Here is an 18,241-nt window from a genome sequence, read left to right on the forward strand (position 1 = left end):
AGCGGCTGGAATGGCGAACCGGAGCACAAGGAGATGAGAAATGAGGTGCGTTTTAGAAACCTTTCCCGGTCACACGGTGTACCATCTTCTGGGTTTCTCACGCATGTTTTCGATGTAGGAAGATGCCCTTGAACCTGGAGATTTGGGACCCATGGGATGGGTACCACGCCGTATTACTTTAAAGGGTCTGCCTTAGCTCACCCAACCTCACCAAACCTCTCAGCCCCAAGAGTGTCCACCCTTATGTCTCAATCAGCTGTGGGTCTAGATATGGTCAATCCAGGTGGCATCGCAGCCCCTGAACGAATTTTGTAAGCATTTCTCTCTCTTTCACTGTCTTTGTTTCACGGGTTTTTAAAAGTAATTGATTTTTAGAATGGGGTTTAGCTGCTTTGCACTGCTGTGTTTATGCCGCTTTACACCCACTTGACTCACTTACAGAGAGATATCAATACATAGGTTTTAAGATTCTTACTAGTCAGATATATTCTTGGGCGGTGAATAGGGTGTGTTGAGTCCAGTTCACTGAGCAAGGAGTAGGTCTTCTCTATTACATATTGGGTTTATGGAACGGTATCTGAGCTAATTTGAAACCCTTGATTTATGCATCACCCCACCTCACCTTTCCCGTTAAGCAGCCATAGTGTGTTTTCTAAATGTGTGACTCTGTTCTGCTTTGTAATTCAGTTCACGGGTAGCGGTTTTTACATTCCCTCAATAAGTGATATCTTATGATAAGTGTCTTTTTCTGTGTGACTTATTTCACTTAGAATCGTCGTACCTAAATCCACTCATCATGCTGCTCCTAGCCTTATGACGTTGATTTCATGGCTGAGTGATATTCCATTGTACATGAGGACCACAACTTCTTTAGCCATTCTTCTCTTTCCTGGGATGTTTCAGGTGTAACGAAGTGGAGGTTCTTGTCAACAGAGCAGCCCTAAATTTTGGGGTGCCTGTGTCTTGCTGATTTTTAGTTTTCCCAATTTATACGCCCATGAGTGGAAGTGCCCTATGTTCTCTAAGCTGAGTTTTTTTAGATGTTTCAGGACACACCGTACACTTCTCCAGAGTGACTGTTGGCAATTTACAGCCCGCCCATCAGCGTAGCAAGGCTCCCATTTCTCCATGGCCTGTCCTGCATTTCTGGTTTTGACACTTTATTCAGCATGGCCCTTTTGACCGATGGGAAGCGAGACTTCTTTGTAGCGCTGATTTGCCTTTCCAGGTTGCTTGGTTGGCCAAAAAGGGCGTATGCGTTTTTTCCTGAATATATTCAGGAAAAAACGCATACGCCCTTTTTGGCCAAGGGGATCATTGTCGAGGTTTTGCCGCTTTTCCTGTGCTTTAAAGGCGATTCGAATCTACCTCCTGAAATCTGTTTCCTGCAATTCTGCCTTGCTTTCAAATCCTCTTCGTTGCCTTCCCTCCATATATTTGTGGACGAGAGTTATCATTTCTAACTCTGCAGGTTTGTGAATTGCAGTGCCCCTGAGCTCCATTTTTCAACTCGCTTTCTTGGGAGCTGGCCGCAAAAGCGCAGGATTGCTTCAGGCCCTATTCTGGCTCCGGGCGGCAGGCTGAGCCTGTGGTTGATTCTTCTTCCTGATGGGAAAATAGAGTGGCCTGTGCCTGTCCCAACACCTAGAGCTAGTCTCTCATTGGTTCCCCCTCTTCCCGTTCATCCTCAGGACAAATTGCAACCTGTACGGAACAGGAGGTTAAAGGTGCTGATTCTCCAAGGAGGGAGATTGCTAGTAAAGCGGCTGGAATGGCGAACCGGAGCACAAGGAGATGAGAAATGAGGTGCGTTTTAGAAACCTTTCCCGGTCACACGGTGTACCATCTTCTGGGTTTCTCATGCATGTTTTCGATGTAGGAAGATGCCCTTGAACCTGGAGATTTGGGACCCATGGGATGGGTACCACGCCGTATTACTTTAAAGGGTCTGCCTTAGCTCACCCAACCTCACCAAACCTCTCAGCCCCAAGAGTGTCCACCCTTATGTCTCAATCAGCTGTGGGTCTAGATATGGTCAATCCAGGTGGCATCGCAGCCCCTGAACGAATTTTGTAAGCATTTCTCTCTCTTTCACTGTCTTTGTTTCACGGGTTTTTAAAAGTAATTGATTTTTAGAATGGGGTTTAGCTGCTTTGCACTGCTGTGTTTATGCCGCTTTACACCCACTTGACTCACTTACAGAGAGATATCAATACATAGGTTTTAAGATTCTTACTAGTCAGATATATTCTTGGGCGGTGAATAGGGTGTGTTGAGTCCAGTTCACTGAGCAAGGAGTAGGTCTTCTCTATTACATATTGGGTTTATGGAACGGTATCTGAGCTAATTTGAAACCCTTGTTTTATGCATCACCCCACCTCACCTTTCCCGTTAAGCAGCCATAGTGTGTTTTCTAAATGTGTGACTCTGTTCTGTTTTGTAATTCAGTTCACGGGTAGCGGTTTTTACATTCCCTCAATAAGTGATATCTTATGATAAGTGTCTTTTTCTGTGTGACTTATTTCACTTAGAATCGTCGTACCTAAATCCACTCATCATGCTGCTCCTAGCCTTATGACGTTGATTTCATGGCTGAGTGATATTCCATTGTACATAAGGACCACAACTTCTTTAGCCATTCTCCTCTTTCCTGGGATGTTTCAGGTGTAACGAAGTGGAGGTTCTTGTCAACAGAGCAGCCCTAAATTTTGGGGTGCCTGTGTCTTGCTGATTTTTAGTTTTCCCAATTTATACGCCCATGAGTGGAAGTGCCCTATGTTCTCTAAGCTGAGTTTTTTAGATGTTTCAGGACACACCGTACACTTCTCCAGAGTGACTGTTGGCAATTTACAGCCCGCCCATCAGCGTAGCAAGGCTCCCATTTCTCCATGGCCTGTCCTGCATTTCTGGTTTTGACACTTTATTCAGCATGGCCCTTTTGACCGATGGGAAGCGAGACTTCTTTGTAGCGCTGATGTGCCTTTCCAGGTTGCTTGGTTGGCCAAAAAGGGCGTATGCGTTTTTTCCTGAATATATTCAGGAAAAAACGCATACGCCCTTTTTGGCCAAGGGCATCATTGTCGAGGTTTTGCCGCTTTTCCTGTGCTTTAAAGGCGATTCGAATCTACCTCCTGAAATCTGTTTCCTGCAATTCTGCCTTGCTTTCAAATCCTCTTCGTTGCCTTCCCTCCATATATTTGTGGACGAGAGTTATCATTTCTAACTCTGCAGGTTTGTGAATTGCAGTGCCCCTGAGCTCCATTTTTCAACTCGCTTTCTTGGGAGCTGGCCGCAAAAGCGCAGGATTGCTTCAGGCCCTATTCTGGCTCCGGGCGGCAGGCTGAGCCTGTGGTTGATTCTTCTTCCTGATGGGAAAATAGAGTGACCTGTGCCTGTCCCAACACCTAGAGCTAGTCTCTCATTGGTTCCCCCTCTTCCCGTTCATCCTCAGGACAAATTGCAACCTGTACGGAACAGGAGGTTAAAGGTGCTGATTCTCCAAGGAGGGAGATTGCTAGTAAAGCGGCTGGAATGGCGAACCGGAGCACAAGGAGATGAGAAATGAGGTGCGTTTTAGAAACCTTTCCCGGTCACACGGTGTACCATCTTCTGGGTTTCTCATGCATGTTTTCGATGTAGGAAGATGCCCTTGAACCTGGAGATTTGGGACCCATGGGATGGGTACCACGCCGTATTACTTTAAAGGGTCTGCCTTAGCTCACCCAACCTCACCAAACCTCTCAGCCCCAAGAGTGTCCACCCTTATGTCTCAATCAGCTGTGGGTCTAGATATGGTCAATCCAGGTGGCATCGCAGCCCCTGAACGAATTTTGTAAGCATTTCTCTCTCTTTCACTGTCTTTGTTTCACGGGTTTTTAAAAGTAATTGATTTTTAGAATGGGGTTTAGCTGCTTTGCACTGCTGTGTTTATGCCGCTTTACACCCACTTGACTCACTTACAGAGAGATATCAATACATAGGTTTTAAGATTCTTACTAGTCAGATATATTCTTGGGCGGTGAATAGGGTGTGTTGAGTCCAGTTCACTGAGCAAGGAGTAGGTCTTCTCTATTACATATTGGGTTTATGGAACGGTATCTGAGCTAATTTGAAACCCTTGATTTATGCATCACCCCACCTCACCTTTCCCGTTAAGCAGCCATAGTGTGTTTTCTAAATGTGTGACTCTGTTCTGTTTTGTAATTCAGTTCACGGGTAGCGGTTTTTACATTCCCTCTATAAGTGATATCTTATGATAAGTGTCTTTTTCTGTGTGACTTATTTCACTTAGAATCGTCGTACCTAAATCCACTCATCATGCTGCTCCTAGCCTTATGACGTTGATTTCATGGCTGAGTGATATTCCATTGTACATGAGGACCACAACTTCTTTAGCCATTCTCCTCTTTCCTGGGATGTTTCAGGTGTAACGAAGTGGAGGTTCTTGTCAACAGAGCAGCCCTAAATTTTGGGGTGCCTGTGTCTTGCTGATTTTTAGTTTTCCCAATTTATACGCCCATGAGTGGAAGTGCCCTATGTTCTCTAAGCTGAGTTTTTTTAGATGTTTCAGGACACACCGTACACTTCTCCAGAGTGACTGTTGGCAATTTACAGCCCGCCCATCAGCGTAGCAAGGCTCCCATTTCTCCATGGCCTGTCCTGCATTTCTGGTTTTGACACTTTATTCAGCATGGCCCTTTTGACCGATGGGAAGCGAGACTTCTTTGTAGCGCTGATTTGCCTTTCCAGGTTGCTTGGTTGGCCAAAAAGGGCGTATGCGTTTTTTCCTGAATATATTCAGGAAAAAACGCATACGCCCTTTTTGGCCAAGGGGATCATTGTCGAGGTTTTGCCGCTTTTCCTGTGCTTTAAAGGCGATTCGAATCTACCTCCTGAAATCTGTTTCCTGCAATTCTGCCTTGCTTTCAAATCCTCTTCGTTGCCTTCCCTCCATATATTTGTGGACGAGAGTTATCATTTCTAACTCTGCAGGTTTGTGAATTGCAGTGCCCCTGAGCTCCATTTTTCAACTCGCTTTCTTGGGAGCTGGCCGCAAAAGCGCAGGATTGCTTCAGGCCCTATTCTGGCTCCGGGCGGCAGGCTGAGCCTGTGGTTGATTCTTCTTCCTGATGGGAAAATAGAGTGGCCTGTGCCTGTCCCAACACCTAGAGCTAGTCTCTCATTGGTTCCCCCTCTTCCCGTTCATCCTCAGGACAAATTGCAACCTGTACGGAACAGGAGGTTAAAGGTGCTGATTCTCCAAGGAGGGAGATTGCTAGTAAAGCGGCTGGAATGGCGAACCGGAGCACAAGGAGATGAGAAATGAGGTGCGTTTTAGAAACCTTTCCCGGTCACACGGTGTACCATCTTCTGGGTTTCTCATGCATGTTTTCGATGTAGGAAGATGCCCTTGAACCTGGAGATTTGGGACCCATGGGATGGGTACCACGCCGTATTACTTTAAAGGGTCTGCCTTAGCTCACCCAACCTCACCAAACCTCTCAGCCCCAAGAGTGTCCACCCTTATGTCTCAATCAGCTGTGGGTCTAGATATGGTCAATCCAGGTGGCATCGCAGCCCCTGAACGAATTTTGTAAGCATTTCTCTCTCTTTCACTGTCTTTGTTTCACGGGTTTTTAAAAGTAATTGATTTTTAGAATGGGGTTTAGCTGCTTTGCACTGCTGTGTTTATGCCGCTTTACACCCACTTGACTCACTTACAGAGAGATATCAATACATAGGTTTTAAGATTCTTACTAGTCAGATATATTCTTGGGCGGTGAATAGGGTGTGTTGAGTCCAGTTCACTGAGCAAGGAGTAGGTCTTCTCTATTACATATTGGGTTTATGGAACGGTATCTGAGCTAATTTGAAACCCTTGTTTTATGCATCACCCCACCTCACCTTTCCCGTTAAGCAGCCATAGTGTGTTTTCTAAATGTGTGACTCTGTTCTGTTTTGTAATTCAGTTCACGGGTAGCGGTTTTTACATTCCCTCAATAAGTGATATCTTATGATAAGTGTCTTTTTCTGTGTGACTTATTTCACTTAGAATCGTCGTACCTAAATCCACTCATCATGCTGCTCCTAGCCTTATGACGTTGATTTCATGGCTGAGTGATATTCCATTGTACATAAGGACCACAACTTCTTTAGCCATTCTCCTCTTTCCTGGGATGTTTCAGGTGTAACGAAGTGGAGGTTCTTGTCAACAGAGCAGCCCTAAATTTTGGGGTGCCTGTGTCTTGCTGATTTTTAGTTTTCCCAATTTATACGCCCATGAGTGGAAGTGCCCTATGTTCTCTAAGCTGAGTTTTTTAGATGTTTCAGGACACACCGTACACTTCTCCAGAGTGACTGTTGGCAATTTACAGCCCGCCCATCAGCGTAGCAAGGCTCCCATTTCTCCATGGCCTGTCCTGCATTTCTGGTTTTGACACTTTATTCAGCATGGCCCTTTTGACCGATGGGAAGCGAGACTTCTTTGTAGCGCTGATGTGCCTTTCCAGGTTGCTTGGTTGGCCAAAAAGGGCGTATGCGTTTTTTCCTGAATATATTCAGGAAAAAACGCATACGCCCTTTTTGGCCAAGGGCATCATTGTCGAGGTTTTGCCGCTTTTCCTGTGCTTTAAAGGCGATTCGAATCTACCTCCTGAAATCTGTTTCCTGCAATTCTGCCTTGCTTTCAAATCCTCTTCGTTGCCTTCCCTCCATATATTTGTGGACGAGAGTTATCATTTCTAACTCTGCAGGTTTGTGAATTGCAGTGCCCCTGAGCTCCATTTTTCAACTCGCTTTCTTGGGAGCTGGCCGCAAAAGCGCAGGATTGCTTCAGGCCCTATTCTGGCTCCGGGCGGCAGGCTGAGCCTGTGGTTGATTCTTCTTCCTGATGGGAAAATAGAGTGACCTGTGCCTATCCCAACACCTAGAGCTAGTCTCTCATTGGTTCCCCCTCTTCCCGTTCATCCTCAGGACAAATTGCAACCTGTACGGAACAGGAGGTTAAAGGTGCTGATTCTCCAAGGAGGGAGATTGCTAGTAAAGCGGCTGGAATGGCGAACCGGAGCACAAGGAGATGAGAAATGAGGTGCGTTTTAGAAACCTTTCCCGGTCACACGGTGTACCATCTTCTGGGTTTCTCATGCATGTTTTCGATGTAGGAAGATGCCCTTGAACCTGGAGATTTGGGACCCATGGGATGGGTACCACGCCGTATTACTTTAAAGGGTCTGCCTTAGCTCACCCAACCTCACCAAACCTCTCAGCCCCAAGAGTGTCCACCCTTATGTCTCAATCAGCTGTGGGTCTAGATATGGTCAATCCAGGTGGCATCGCAGCCCCTGAACGAATTTTGTAAGCATTTCTCTCTCTTTCACTGTCTTTGTTTCACGGGTTTTTAAAAGTAATTGATTTTTAGAATGGGGTTTAGCTGCTTTGCACTGCTGTGTTTATGCCGCTTTACACCCACTTGACTCACTTACAGAGAGATATCAATACATAGGTTTTAAGATTCTTACTAGTCAGATATATTCTTGGGCGGTGAATAGGGTGTGTTGAGTCCAGTTCACTGAGCAAGGAGTAGGTCTTCTCTATTACATATTGGGTTTATGGAACGGTATCTGAGCTAATTTGAAACCCTTGATTTATGCATCACCCCACCTCACCTTTCCCGTTAAGCAGCCATAGTGTGTTTTCTAAATGTGTGACTCTGTTCTGTTTTGTAATTCAGTTCACGGGTAGCGGTTTTTACATTCCCTCTATAAGTGATATCTTATGATAAGTGTCTTTTTCTGTGTGACTTATTTCACTTAGAATCGTCGTACCTAAATCCACTCATCATGCTGCTCCTAGCCTTATGACGTTGATTTCATGGCTGAGTGATATTCCATTGTACATAAGGACCACAACTTCTTTAGCCATTCTCCTCTTTCCTGGGATGTTTCAGGTGTAACGAAGTGGAGGTTCTTGTCAACAGAGCAGCCCTAAATTTTGGGGTGCCTGTGTCTTGCTGATTTTTAGTTTTCCCAATTTATACGCCCATGAGTGGAAGTGCCCTATGTTCTCTAAGCTGAGTTTTTTTAGATGTTTCAGGACACACCGTACACTTCTCCAGAGTGACTGTTGGCAATTTACAGCCCGCCCATCAGCGTAGCAAGGCTCCCATTTCTCCATGGCCTGTCCTGCATTTCTGGTTTTGACACTTTATTCAGCATGGCCCTTTTGACCGATGGGAAGCGAGACTTCTTTGTAGCGCTGATGTGCCTTTCCAGGTTGCTTGGTTGGCCAAAAAGGGCGTATGCGTTTTTTCCTGAATATATTCAGGAAAAAACGCATACGCCCTTTTTGGCCAAGGGCATCATTGTCGAGGTTTTGCCGCTTTTCCTGTGCTTTAAAGGCGATTCGAATCTACCTCCTGAAATCTGTTTCCTGCAATTCTGCCTTGCTTTCAAATCCTCTTCGTTGCCTTCCCTCCATATATTTGTGGACGAGAGTTATCATTTCTAACTCTGCAGGTTTGTGAATTGCAGTGCCCCTGAGCTCCATTTTTCAACTCGCTTTCTTGGGAGCTGGCCGCAAAAGCGCAGGATTGCTTTAGGCCCTATTCTGGCTCCGGGCGGCAGGCTGAGCCTGTGGTTGATTCTTCTTCCTGATGGGAAAATAGAGTGGCCTGTGCCTGTCCCAACACCTAGAGCTAGTCTCTCATTGGTTCCCCCTCTTCCCGTTCATCCTCAGGACAAATTGCAACCTGTACGGAACAGGAGGTTAAAGGTGCTGATTCTCCAAGGAGGGAGATTGCTAGTAAAGCGGCTGGAATGGCGAACCGGAGCACAAGGAGATGAGAAATGAGGTGCGTTTTAGAAACCTTTCCCGGTCACACGGTGTACCATCTTCTGGGTTTCTCATGCATGTTTTCGATGTAGGAAGATGCCCTTGAACCTGGAGATTTGGGACCCATGGGATGGGTACCACGCCGTATTACTTTAAAGGGTCTGCCTTAGCTCACCCAACCTCACCAAACCTCTCAGCCCCAAGAGTGTCCACCCTTATGTCTCAATCAGCTGTGGGTCTAGATATGGTCAATCCAGGTGGCATCGCAGCCCCTGAACGAATTTTGTAAGCATTTCTCTCTCTTTCACTGTCTTTGTTTCACGGGTTTTTAAAAGTAATTGATTTTTAGAATGGGGTTTAGCTGCTTTGCACTGCTGTGTTTATGCCGCTTTACACCCACTTGACTCACTTACAGAGAGATATCAATACATAGGTTTTAAGATTCTTACTAGTCAGATATATTCTTGGGCGGTGAATAGGGTGTGTTGAGTCCAGTTCACTGAGCAAGGAGTAGGTCTTCTCTATTACATATTGGGTTTATGGAACGGTATCTGAGCTAATTTGAAACCCTTGATTTATGCATCACCCCACCTCATCTTTCCCGTTAAGCAGCCATAGTGTGTTTTCTAAATGTGTGACTCTGTTCTGTTTTGTAATTCAGTTCACGGGTAGCGGTTTTTACATTCCCTCTATAAGTGATATCTTATGATAAGTGTCTTTTTCTGTGTGACTTATTTCACTTAGAATCGTCGTACCTAAATCCACTCATCATGCTGCTCCTAGCCTTATGACGTTGATTTCATGGCTGAGTGATATTCCATTGTACATAAGGACCACAACTTCTTTAGCCATTCTCCTCTTTCCTGGGATGTTTCAGGTGTAACGAAGTGGAGGTTCTTGTCAACAGAGCAGCCCTAAATTTTGGGGTGCCTGTGTCTTGCTGATTTTTAGTTTTCCCAATTTATACGCCCATGAGTGGAAGTGCCCTATGTTCTCTAAGCTGAGATTTTTTAGATGTTTCAGGACACACCGTACACTTCTCCAGAGTGACTGTTGGCAATTTACAGCCCGCCCATCAGCGTAGCAAGGCTCCCATTTCTCCATGGCCTGTCCTGCATTTCTGGTTTTGACACTTTATTCAGCATGGCCCTTTTGACCGATGGGAAGCGAGACTTCTTTGTAGCGCTGATGTGCCTTTCCAGGTTGCTTGGTTGGCCAAAAAGGGCGTATGCGTTTTTTCCTGAATATATTCAGGAAAAAACGCATACGCCCTTTTTGGCCAAGGGCATCATTGTCGAGGTTTTGCCGCTTTTCCTGTGCTTTAAAGGCGATTCGAATCTACCTCCTGAAATCTGTTTCCTGCAATTCTGCCTTGCTTTCAAATCCTCTTCGTTGCCTTCCCTCCATATATTTGTGGACGAGAGTTATCATTTCTAACTCTGCAGGTTTGTGAATTGCAGTGCCCCTGAGCTCCATTTTTCAACTCGCTTTCTTGGGAGCTGGCCGCAAAAGCGCAGGATTGCTTCAGGCCCTATTCTGGCTCCGGGCGGCAGGCTGAGCCTGTGGTTGATTCTTCTTCCTGATGGGAAAATAGAGTGACCTGTGCCTGTCCCAACACCTAGAGCTAGTCTCTCATTGGTTCCCCCTCTTCCCGTTCATCCTCAGGACAAATTGCAACCTGTACGGAACAGGAGGTTAAAGGTGCTGATTCTCCAAGGAGGGAGATTGCTAGTAAAGCGGCTGGAATGGCGAACCGGAGCACAAGGAGATGAGAAATGAGGTGCGTTTTAGAAACCTTTCCCGGTCACACGGTGTACCATCTTCTGGGTTTCTCATGCATGTTTTCGATGTAGGAAGATGCCCTTGAACCTGGAGATTTGGGACCCATGGGATGGGTACCACGCCGTATTACTTTAAAGGGTCTGCCTTAGCTCACCCAACCTCACCAAACCTCTCAGCCCCAAGAGTGTCCACCCTTATGTCTCAATCAGCTGTGGGTCTAGATATGGTCAATCCAGGTGGCATCGCAGCCCCTGAACGAATTTTGTAAGCATTTCTCTCTCTTTCACTGTCTTTGTTTCACGGGTTTTTAAAAGTAATTGATTTTTAGAATGGGGTTTAGCTGCTTTGCACTGCTGTGTTTATGCCGCTTTACACCCACTTGACTCACTTACAGAGAGATATCAATACATAGGTTTTAAGATTCTTACTAGTCAGATATATTCTTGGGCGGTGAATAGGGTGTGTTGAGTCCAGTTCACTGAGCAAGGAGTAGGTCTTCTCTATTACATATTGGGTTTATGGAACGGTATCTGAGCTAATTTGAAACCCTTGTTTTATGCATCACCCCACCTCACCTTTCCCGTTAAGCAGCCATAGTGTGTTTTCTAAATGTGTGACTCTGTTCTGTTTTGTAATTCAGTTCACGGGTAGCGGTTTTTACATTCCCTCTATAAGTGATATCTTATGATAAGTGTCTTTTTCTGTGTGACTTATTTCACTTAGAATCGTCGTACCTAAATCCACTCATCATGCTGCTCCTAGCCTTATGACGTTGATTTCATGGCTGAGTGATATTCCATTGTACATAAGGACCACAACTTCTTTAGCCATTCTCCTCTTTCCTGGGATGTTTCAGGTGTAACGAAGTGGAGGTTCTTGTCAACAGAGCAGCCCTAAATTTTGGGGTGCCTGTGTCTTGCTGATTTTTAGTTTTCCCAATTTATACGCCCATGAGTGGAAGTGCCCTATGTTCTCTAAGCTGAGTTTTTTTAGATGTTTCAGGACACACCGTACACTTCTCCAGAGTGACTGTTGGCAATTTACAGCCCGCCCATCAGCGTAGCAAGGCTCCCATTTCTCCATGGCCTGTCCTGCATTTCTGGTTTTGACACTTTATTCAGCATGGCCCTTTTGACCGATGGGAAGCGAGACTTCTTTGTAGCGCTGATTTGCCTTTCCAGGTTGCTTGGTTGGCCAAAAAGGGCGTATGCGTTTTTTCCTGAATATATTCAGGAAAAAACGCATACGCCCTTTTTGGCCAAGGGCATCATTGTCGAGGTTTTGCCGCTTTTCCTGTGCTTTAAAGGCGATTCGAATCTACCTCCTGAAATCTGTTTCCTGCAATTCTGCCTTGCTTTCAAATCCTCTTCGTTGCCTTCCCTCCATATATTTGTGGACGAGAGTTATCATTTCTAACTCTGCAGGTTTGTGAATTGCAGTGCCCCTGAGCTCCATTTTTCAACTCGCTTTCTTGGGAGCTGGCCGCAAAAGCGCAGGATTGCTTCAGGCCCTATTCTGGCTCCGGGCGGCAGGCTGAGCCTGTGGTTGATTCTTCTTCCTGATGGGAAAATAGAGTGGCCTGTGCCTGTCCCAACACCTAGAGCTAGTCTCTCATTGGTTCCCCCTCTTCCCGTTCATCCTCAGGACAAATTGCAACCTGTACGGAACAGGAGGTTAAAGGTGCTGATTCTCCAAGGAGGGAGATTGCTAGTAAAGCGGCTGGAATGGCGAACCGGAGCACAAGGAGATGAGAAATGAGGTGCGTTTTAGAAACCTTTCCCGGTCACACGGTGTACCATCTTCTGGGTTTCTCATGCATGTTTTCGATGTAGGAAGATGCCCTTGAACCTGGAGATTTGGGACCCATGGGATGGGTACCACGCCGTATTACTTTAAAGGGTCTGCCTTAGCTCACCCAACCTCACCAAACCTCTCAGCCCCAAGAGTGTCCACCCTTATGTCTCAATCAGCTGTGGGTCTAGATATGGTCAATCCAGGTGGCATCGCAGCCCCTGAACGAATTTTGTAAGCATTTCTCTCTCTTTCACTGTCTTTGTTTCACGGGTTTTTAAAAGTAATTGATTTTTAGAATGGGGTTTAGCTGCTTTGCACTGCTGTGTTTATGCCGCTTTACACCCACTTGACTCACTTACAGAGAGATATCAATACATAGGTTTTAAGATTCTTACTAGTCAGATATATTCTTGGGCGGTGAATAGGGTGTGTTGAGTCCAGTTCACTGAGCAAGGAGTAGGTCTTGTCTATTACATATTGGGTTTATGGAACGGTATCTGAGCTAATTTGAAACCCTTGTTTTATGCATCACCCCACCTCACCTTTCCCGTTAAGCAGCCATAGTGTGTTTTCTAAATGTGTGACTCTGTTCTGTTTTGTAATTCAGTTCACGGGTAGCGGTTTTTACATTCCCTCTATAAGTGATATCTTATGATAAGTGTCTTTTTCTGTGTGACTTATTTCACTTAGAATCGTCGTACCTAAATCCACTCATCATGCTGCTCCTAGCCTTATGACGTTGATTTCATGGCTGAGTGATATTCCATTGTACATAAGGACCACAACTTCTTTAGCCATTCTCCTCTTTCCTGGGATGTTTCAGGTGTAACGAAGTGGAGGTTCTTGTCAACAGAGCAGCCCTAAATTTTGGGGTGCCTGTGTCTTGCTGATTTTTAGTTTTCCCAATTTATACGCCCATGAGTGGAAGTGCCCTATGTTCTCTAAGCTGAGTTTTTTTAGATGTTTCAGGACACACCGTACACTTCTCCAGAGTGACTGTTGGCAATTTACAGCCCGCCCATCAGCGTAGCAAGGCTCCCATTTCTCCATGGCCTGTCCTGCATTTCTGGTTTTGACACTTTATTCAGCATGGCCCTTTTGACCGATGGGAAGCGAGACTTCTTTGTAGCGCTGATGTGCCTTTCCAGGTTGCTTGGTTGGCCAAAAAGGGCGTATGCGTTTTTTCCTGAATATATTCAGGAAAAAACGCATACGCCCTTTTTGGCCAAGGGCATCATTGTCGAGGTTTTGCCGCTTTTCCTGTGCTTTAAAGGCGATTCGAATCTACCTCCTGAAATCTGTTTCCTGCAATTCTGCCTTGCTTTCAAATCCTCTTCGTTGCCTTCCCTCCATATATTTGTGGACGAGAGTTATCATTTCTAACTCTGCAGGTTTGTGAATTGCAGTGCCCCTGAGCTCCATTTTTCAACTCGCTTTCTTGGGAGCTGGCCGCAAAAGCGCAGGATTGCTTCAGGCCCTATTCTGGCTCCGGGCGGCAGGCTGAGCCTGTGGTTGATTCTTCTTCCTGATGGGAAAATAGAGTGACCTGTGCCTGTCCCAACACCTAGAGCTAGTCTCTCATTGGTTCCCCCTCTTCCCGTTCATCCTCAGGACAAATTGCAACCTGTACGGAACAGGAGGTTAAAGGTGCTGATTCTCCAAGGAGGGAGATTGCTAGTAAAGCGGCTGGAATGGCGAACCGGAGCACAAGGAGATGAGAAATGAGGTGCGTTTTAGAAACCTTTCCCGGTCACACGGTGTACCATCTTCTGGGTTTCTCACGCATGTTTTCGATGTAGGAAGATGCCCTTGAACCTGGAGATTTGGGACCCATGGGATGGGTACCACGCCGTATTACTTTAAAGGGTCTGCCTTAGCTCACCCAACCTCACCAAACCTCTCAGCCCCAAGAGTGTCCACCCTTATGTCTCAATCAGCTGTGGGTCTAGATATGGTCAATCCAGGTGGCATCGCAGCCCCTGAACGAATTTTGTAAGCATTTCTCTCTCTTTCACTGTCTTTGTTTCACGGGTTTTTAAAAGTAATTGATTTTTAGAATGGGGTTTAGCTGCTTTGCACTGCTGTGTTTATGCCGCTTTACACCCACTTGACTCACTTACAGAGAGATATCAATACATAGGTTTTAAGATTCTTACTAGTCAGATATATTCTTGGGCGGTGAATAGGGTGTGTTGAGTCCAGTTCACTGAGCAAGGAGTAGGTCTTGTCTATTACATATTGGGTTTATGGAACGGTATCTGAGCTAATTTGAAACCCTTGTTTTATGCATCACCCCACCTCACCTTTCCCGTTAAGCAGCCATAGTGTGTTTTCTAAATGTGTGACTCTGTTCTGTTTTGTAATTCAGTTCACGGGTAGCGGTTTTTACATTCCCTCTATAAGTGATATCTTATGATAAGTGTCTTTTTCTGTGTGACTTATTTCACTTAGAATCGTCGTACCTAAATCCACTCATCATGCTGCTCCTAGCCTTATGACGTTGATTTCATGGCTGAGTGATATTCCATTGTACATAAGGACCACAACTTCTTTAGCCATTCTCCTCTTTCCTGGGATGTTTCAGGTGTAACGAAGTGGAGGTTCTTGTCAACAGAGCAGCCCTAAATTTTGGGGTGCCTGTGTCTTGCTGATTTTTAGTTTTCCCAATTTATACGCCCATGAGTGGAAGTGCCCTATGTTCTCTAAGCTGAGTTTTTTTAGATGTTTCAGGACACACCGTACACTTCTCCAGAGTGACTGTTGGCAATTTACAGCCCGCCCATCAGCGTAGCAAGGCTCCCATTTCTCCATGGCCTGTCCTGCATTTCTGGTTTTGACACTTTATTCAGCATGGCCCTTTTGACCGATGGGAAGCGAGACTTCTTTGTAGCGCTGATGTGCCTTTCCAGGTTGCTTGGTTGGCCAAAAAGGGCGTATGCGTTTTTTCCTGAATATATTCAGGAAAAAACGCATACGCCCTTTTTGGCCAAGGGCATCATTGTCGAGGTTTTGCCGCTTTTCCTGTGCTTTAAAGGCGATTCGAATCTACCTCCTGAAATCTGTTTCCTGCAATTCTGCCTTGCTTTCAAATCCTCTTCGTTGCCTTCCCTCCATATATTTGTGGACGAGAGTTATCATTTCTAACTCTGCAGGTTTGTGAATTGCAGTGCCCCTGAGCTCCATTTTTCAACTCGCTTTCTTGGGAGCTGGCCGCAAAAGCGCAGGATTGCTTCAGGCCCTATTCTGGCTCCGGGCGGCAGGCTGAGCCTGTGGTTGATTCTTCTTCCTGATGGGAAAATAGAGTGACCTGTGCCTGTCCCAACACCTAGAGCTAGTCTCTCATTGGTTCCCCCTCTTCCCGTTCATCCTCAGGACAAATTGCAACCTGTACGGAACAGGAGGTTAAAGGTGCTGATTCTCCAAGGAGGGAGATTGCTAGTAAAGCGGCTGGAATGGCGAACCGGAGCACAAGGAGATGAGAAATGAGGTGCGTTTTAGAAACCTTTCCCGGTCACACGGTGTACCATCTTCTGGGTTTCTCACGCATGTTTTCGATGTAGGAAGATGCCCTTGAACCTGGAGATTTGGGACCCATGGGATGGGTACCACGCCGTATTACTTTAAAGGGTCTGCCTTAGCTCACCCAACCTCACCAAACCTCTCAGCCCCAAGAGTGTCCACCCTTATGTCTCAATCAGCTGTGGGTCTAGATATGGTCAATCCAGGTGGCATCGCAGCCCCTGAACGAATTTTGTAAGCATTTCTCTCTCTTTCACTGTCTTTGTTTCACGGGTTTTTAAAAGTAATTGATTTTTAGAATGGGGTTTAGCTGCTTTGCACTGCTGTGTTTATGCCGCTTTACACCCACTTGACTCACTTACAGAGAGATATCAATACATAGGTTTTAAGATTCTTACTAGTCAGATATATTCTTGGGCGGTGAATAGGGTGTGTTGAGTCCAGTTCACTGAGCAAGGAGTAGGTCTTCTCTATTACATATTGGGTTTATGGAACGGTATCTGAGCTAATTTGAAACCCTTGATTTATGCATCACCCCACCTCACCTTTCCCGTTAAGCAGCCATAGTGTGTTTTCTAAATGTGTGACTCTGTTCTGCTTTGTAATTCAGTTCACGGGTAGCGGTTTTTACATTCCCTCAATAAGTGATATCTTATGATAAGTGTCTTTTTCTGTGTGACTTATTTCACTTAGAATCGTCGTACCTAAATCCACTCATCATGCTGCTCCTAGCCTTATGACGTTGATTTCATGGCTGAGTGATATTCCATTGTACATGAGGACCACAACTTCTTTAGCCATTCTTCTCTTTCCTGGGATGTTTCAGGTGTAACGAAGTGGAGGTTCTTGTCAACAGAGCAGCCCTAAATTTTGGGGTGCCTGTGTCTTGCTGATTTTTAGTTTTCCCAATTTATACGCCCATGAGTGGAAGTGCCCTATGTTCTCTAAGCTGAGTTTTTTTAGATGTTTCAGGACACACCGTACACTTCTCCAGAGTGACTGTTGGCAATTTACAGCCCGCCCATCAGCGTAGCAAGGCTCCCATTTCTCCATGGCCTGTCCTGCATTTCTGGTTTTGACACTTTATTCAGCATGGCCCTTTTGACCGATGGGAAGCGAGACTTATTTGTAGCGCTGATTTGCCTTTCCAGGTTGCTTGGTTGGCCAAAAAGGGCGTATGCGTTTTTTCCTGAATATATTCAGGAAAAAACGCATACGCCCTTTTTGGCCAAGGGGATCATTGTCGAGGTTTTGCCGCTTTTCCTGTGCTTTAAAGGCGATTCGAATCTACCTCCTGAAATCTGTTTCCTGCAATTCTGCCTTGCTTTCAAATCCTCTTCGTTGCCTTCCCTCCATATATTTGTGGACGAGAGTTATCATTTCTAACTCTGCAGGTTTGTGAATTGCAGTGCCCCTGAGCTCCATTTTTCAACTCGCTTTCTTGGGAGCTGGCCGCAAAAGCGCAGGATTGCTTCAGGCCCTATTCTGGCTCCGGGCGGCAGGCTGAGCCTGTGGTTGATTCTTCTTCCTGATGGGAAAATAGAGTGGCCTGTGCCTGTCCCAACACCTAGAGCTAGTCTCTCATTGGTTCCCCCTCTTCCCGTTCATCCTCAGGACAAATTGCAACCTGTACGGAACAGGAGGTTAAAGGTGCTGATTCTCCAAGGAGGGAGATTGCTAGTAAAGCGGCTGGAATGGCGAACCGGAGCACAAGGAGATGAGAAATGAGGTGCGTTTTAGAAACCTTTCCCGGTCACACGGTGTACCATCTTCTGGGTTTCTCATGCATGTTTTCGATGTAGGAAGATGCCCTTGAACCTGGAGATTTGGGACCCATGGGATGGGTACCACGCCGTATTACTTTAAAGGGTCTGCCTTAGCTCACCCAACCTCACCAAACCTCTCAGCCCCAAGAGTGTCCACCCTTATGTCTCAATCAGCTGTGGGTCTAGATATGGTCAATCCAGGTGGCATCGCAGCCCCTGAACGAATTTTGTAAGCATTTCTCTCTCTTTCACTGTCTTTGTTTCACGGGTTTTTAAAAGTAATTGATTTTTAGAATGGGGTTTAGCTGCTTTGCACTGCTGTGTTTATGCCGCTTTACACCCACTTGACTCACTTACAGAGAGATATCAATACATAGGTTTTAAGATTCTTACTAGTCAGATATATTCTTGGGCGGTGAATAGGGTGTGTTGAGTCCAGTTCACTGAGCAAGGAGTAGGTCTTCTCTATTACATATTGGGTTTATGGAACGGTATCTGAGCTAATTTGAAACCCTTGTTTTATGCATCACCCCACCTCACCTTTCCCGTTA

Source organism: Balaenoptera ricei, chromosome 16 (genome assembly GCF_028023285.1).
Source record: "Balaenoptera ricei isolate mBalRic1 chromosome 16, mBalRic1.hap2, whole genome shotgun sequence".
In the NCBI taxonomy this organism is placed as follows: domain Eukaryota; kingdom Metazoa; phylum Chordata; class Mammalia; order Artiodactyla; family Balaenopteridae; genus Balaenoptera; species Balaenoptera ricei.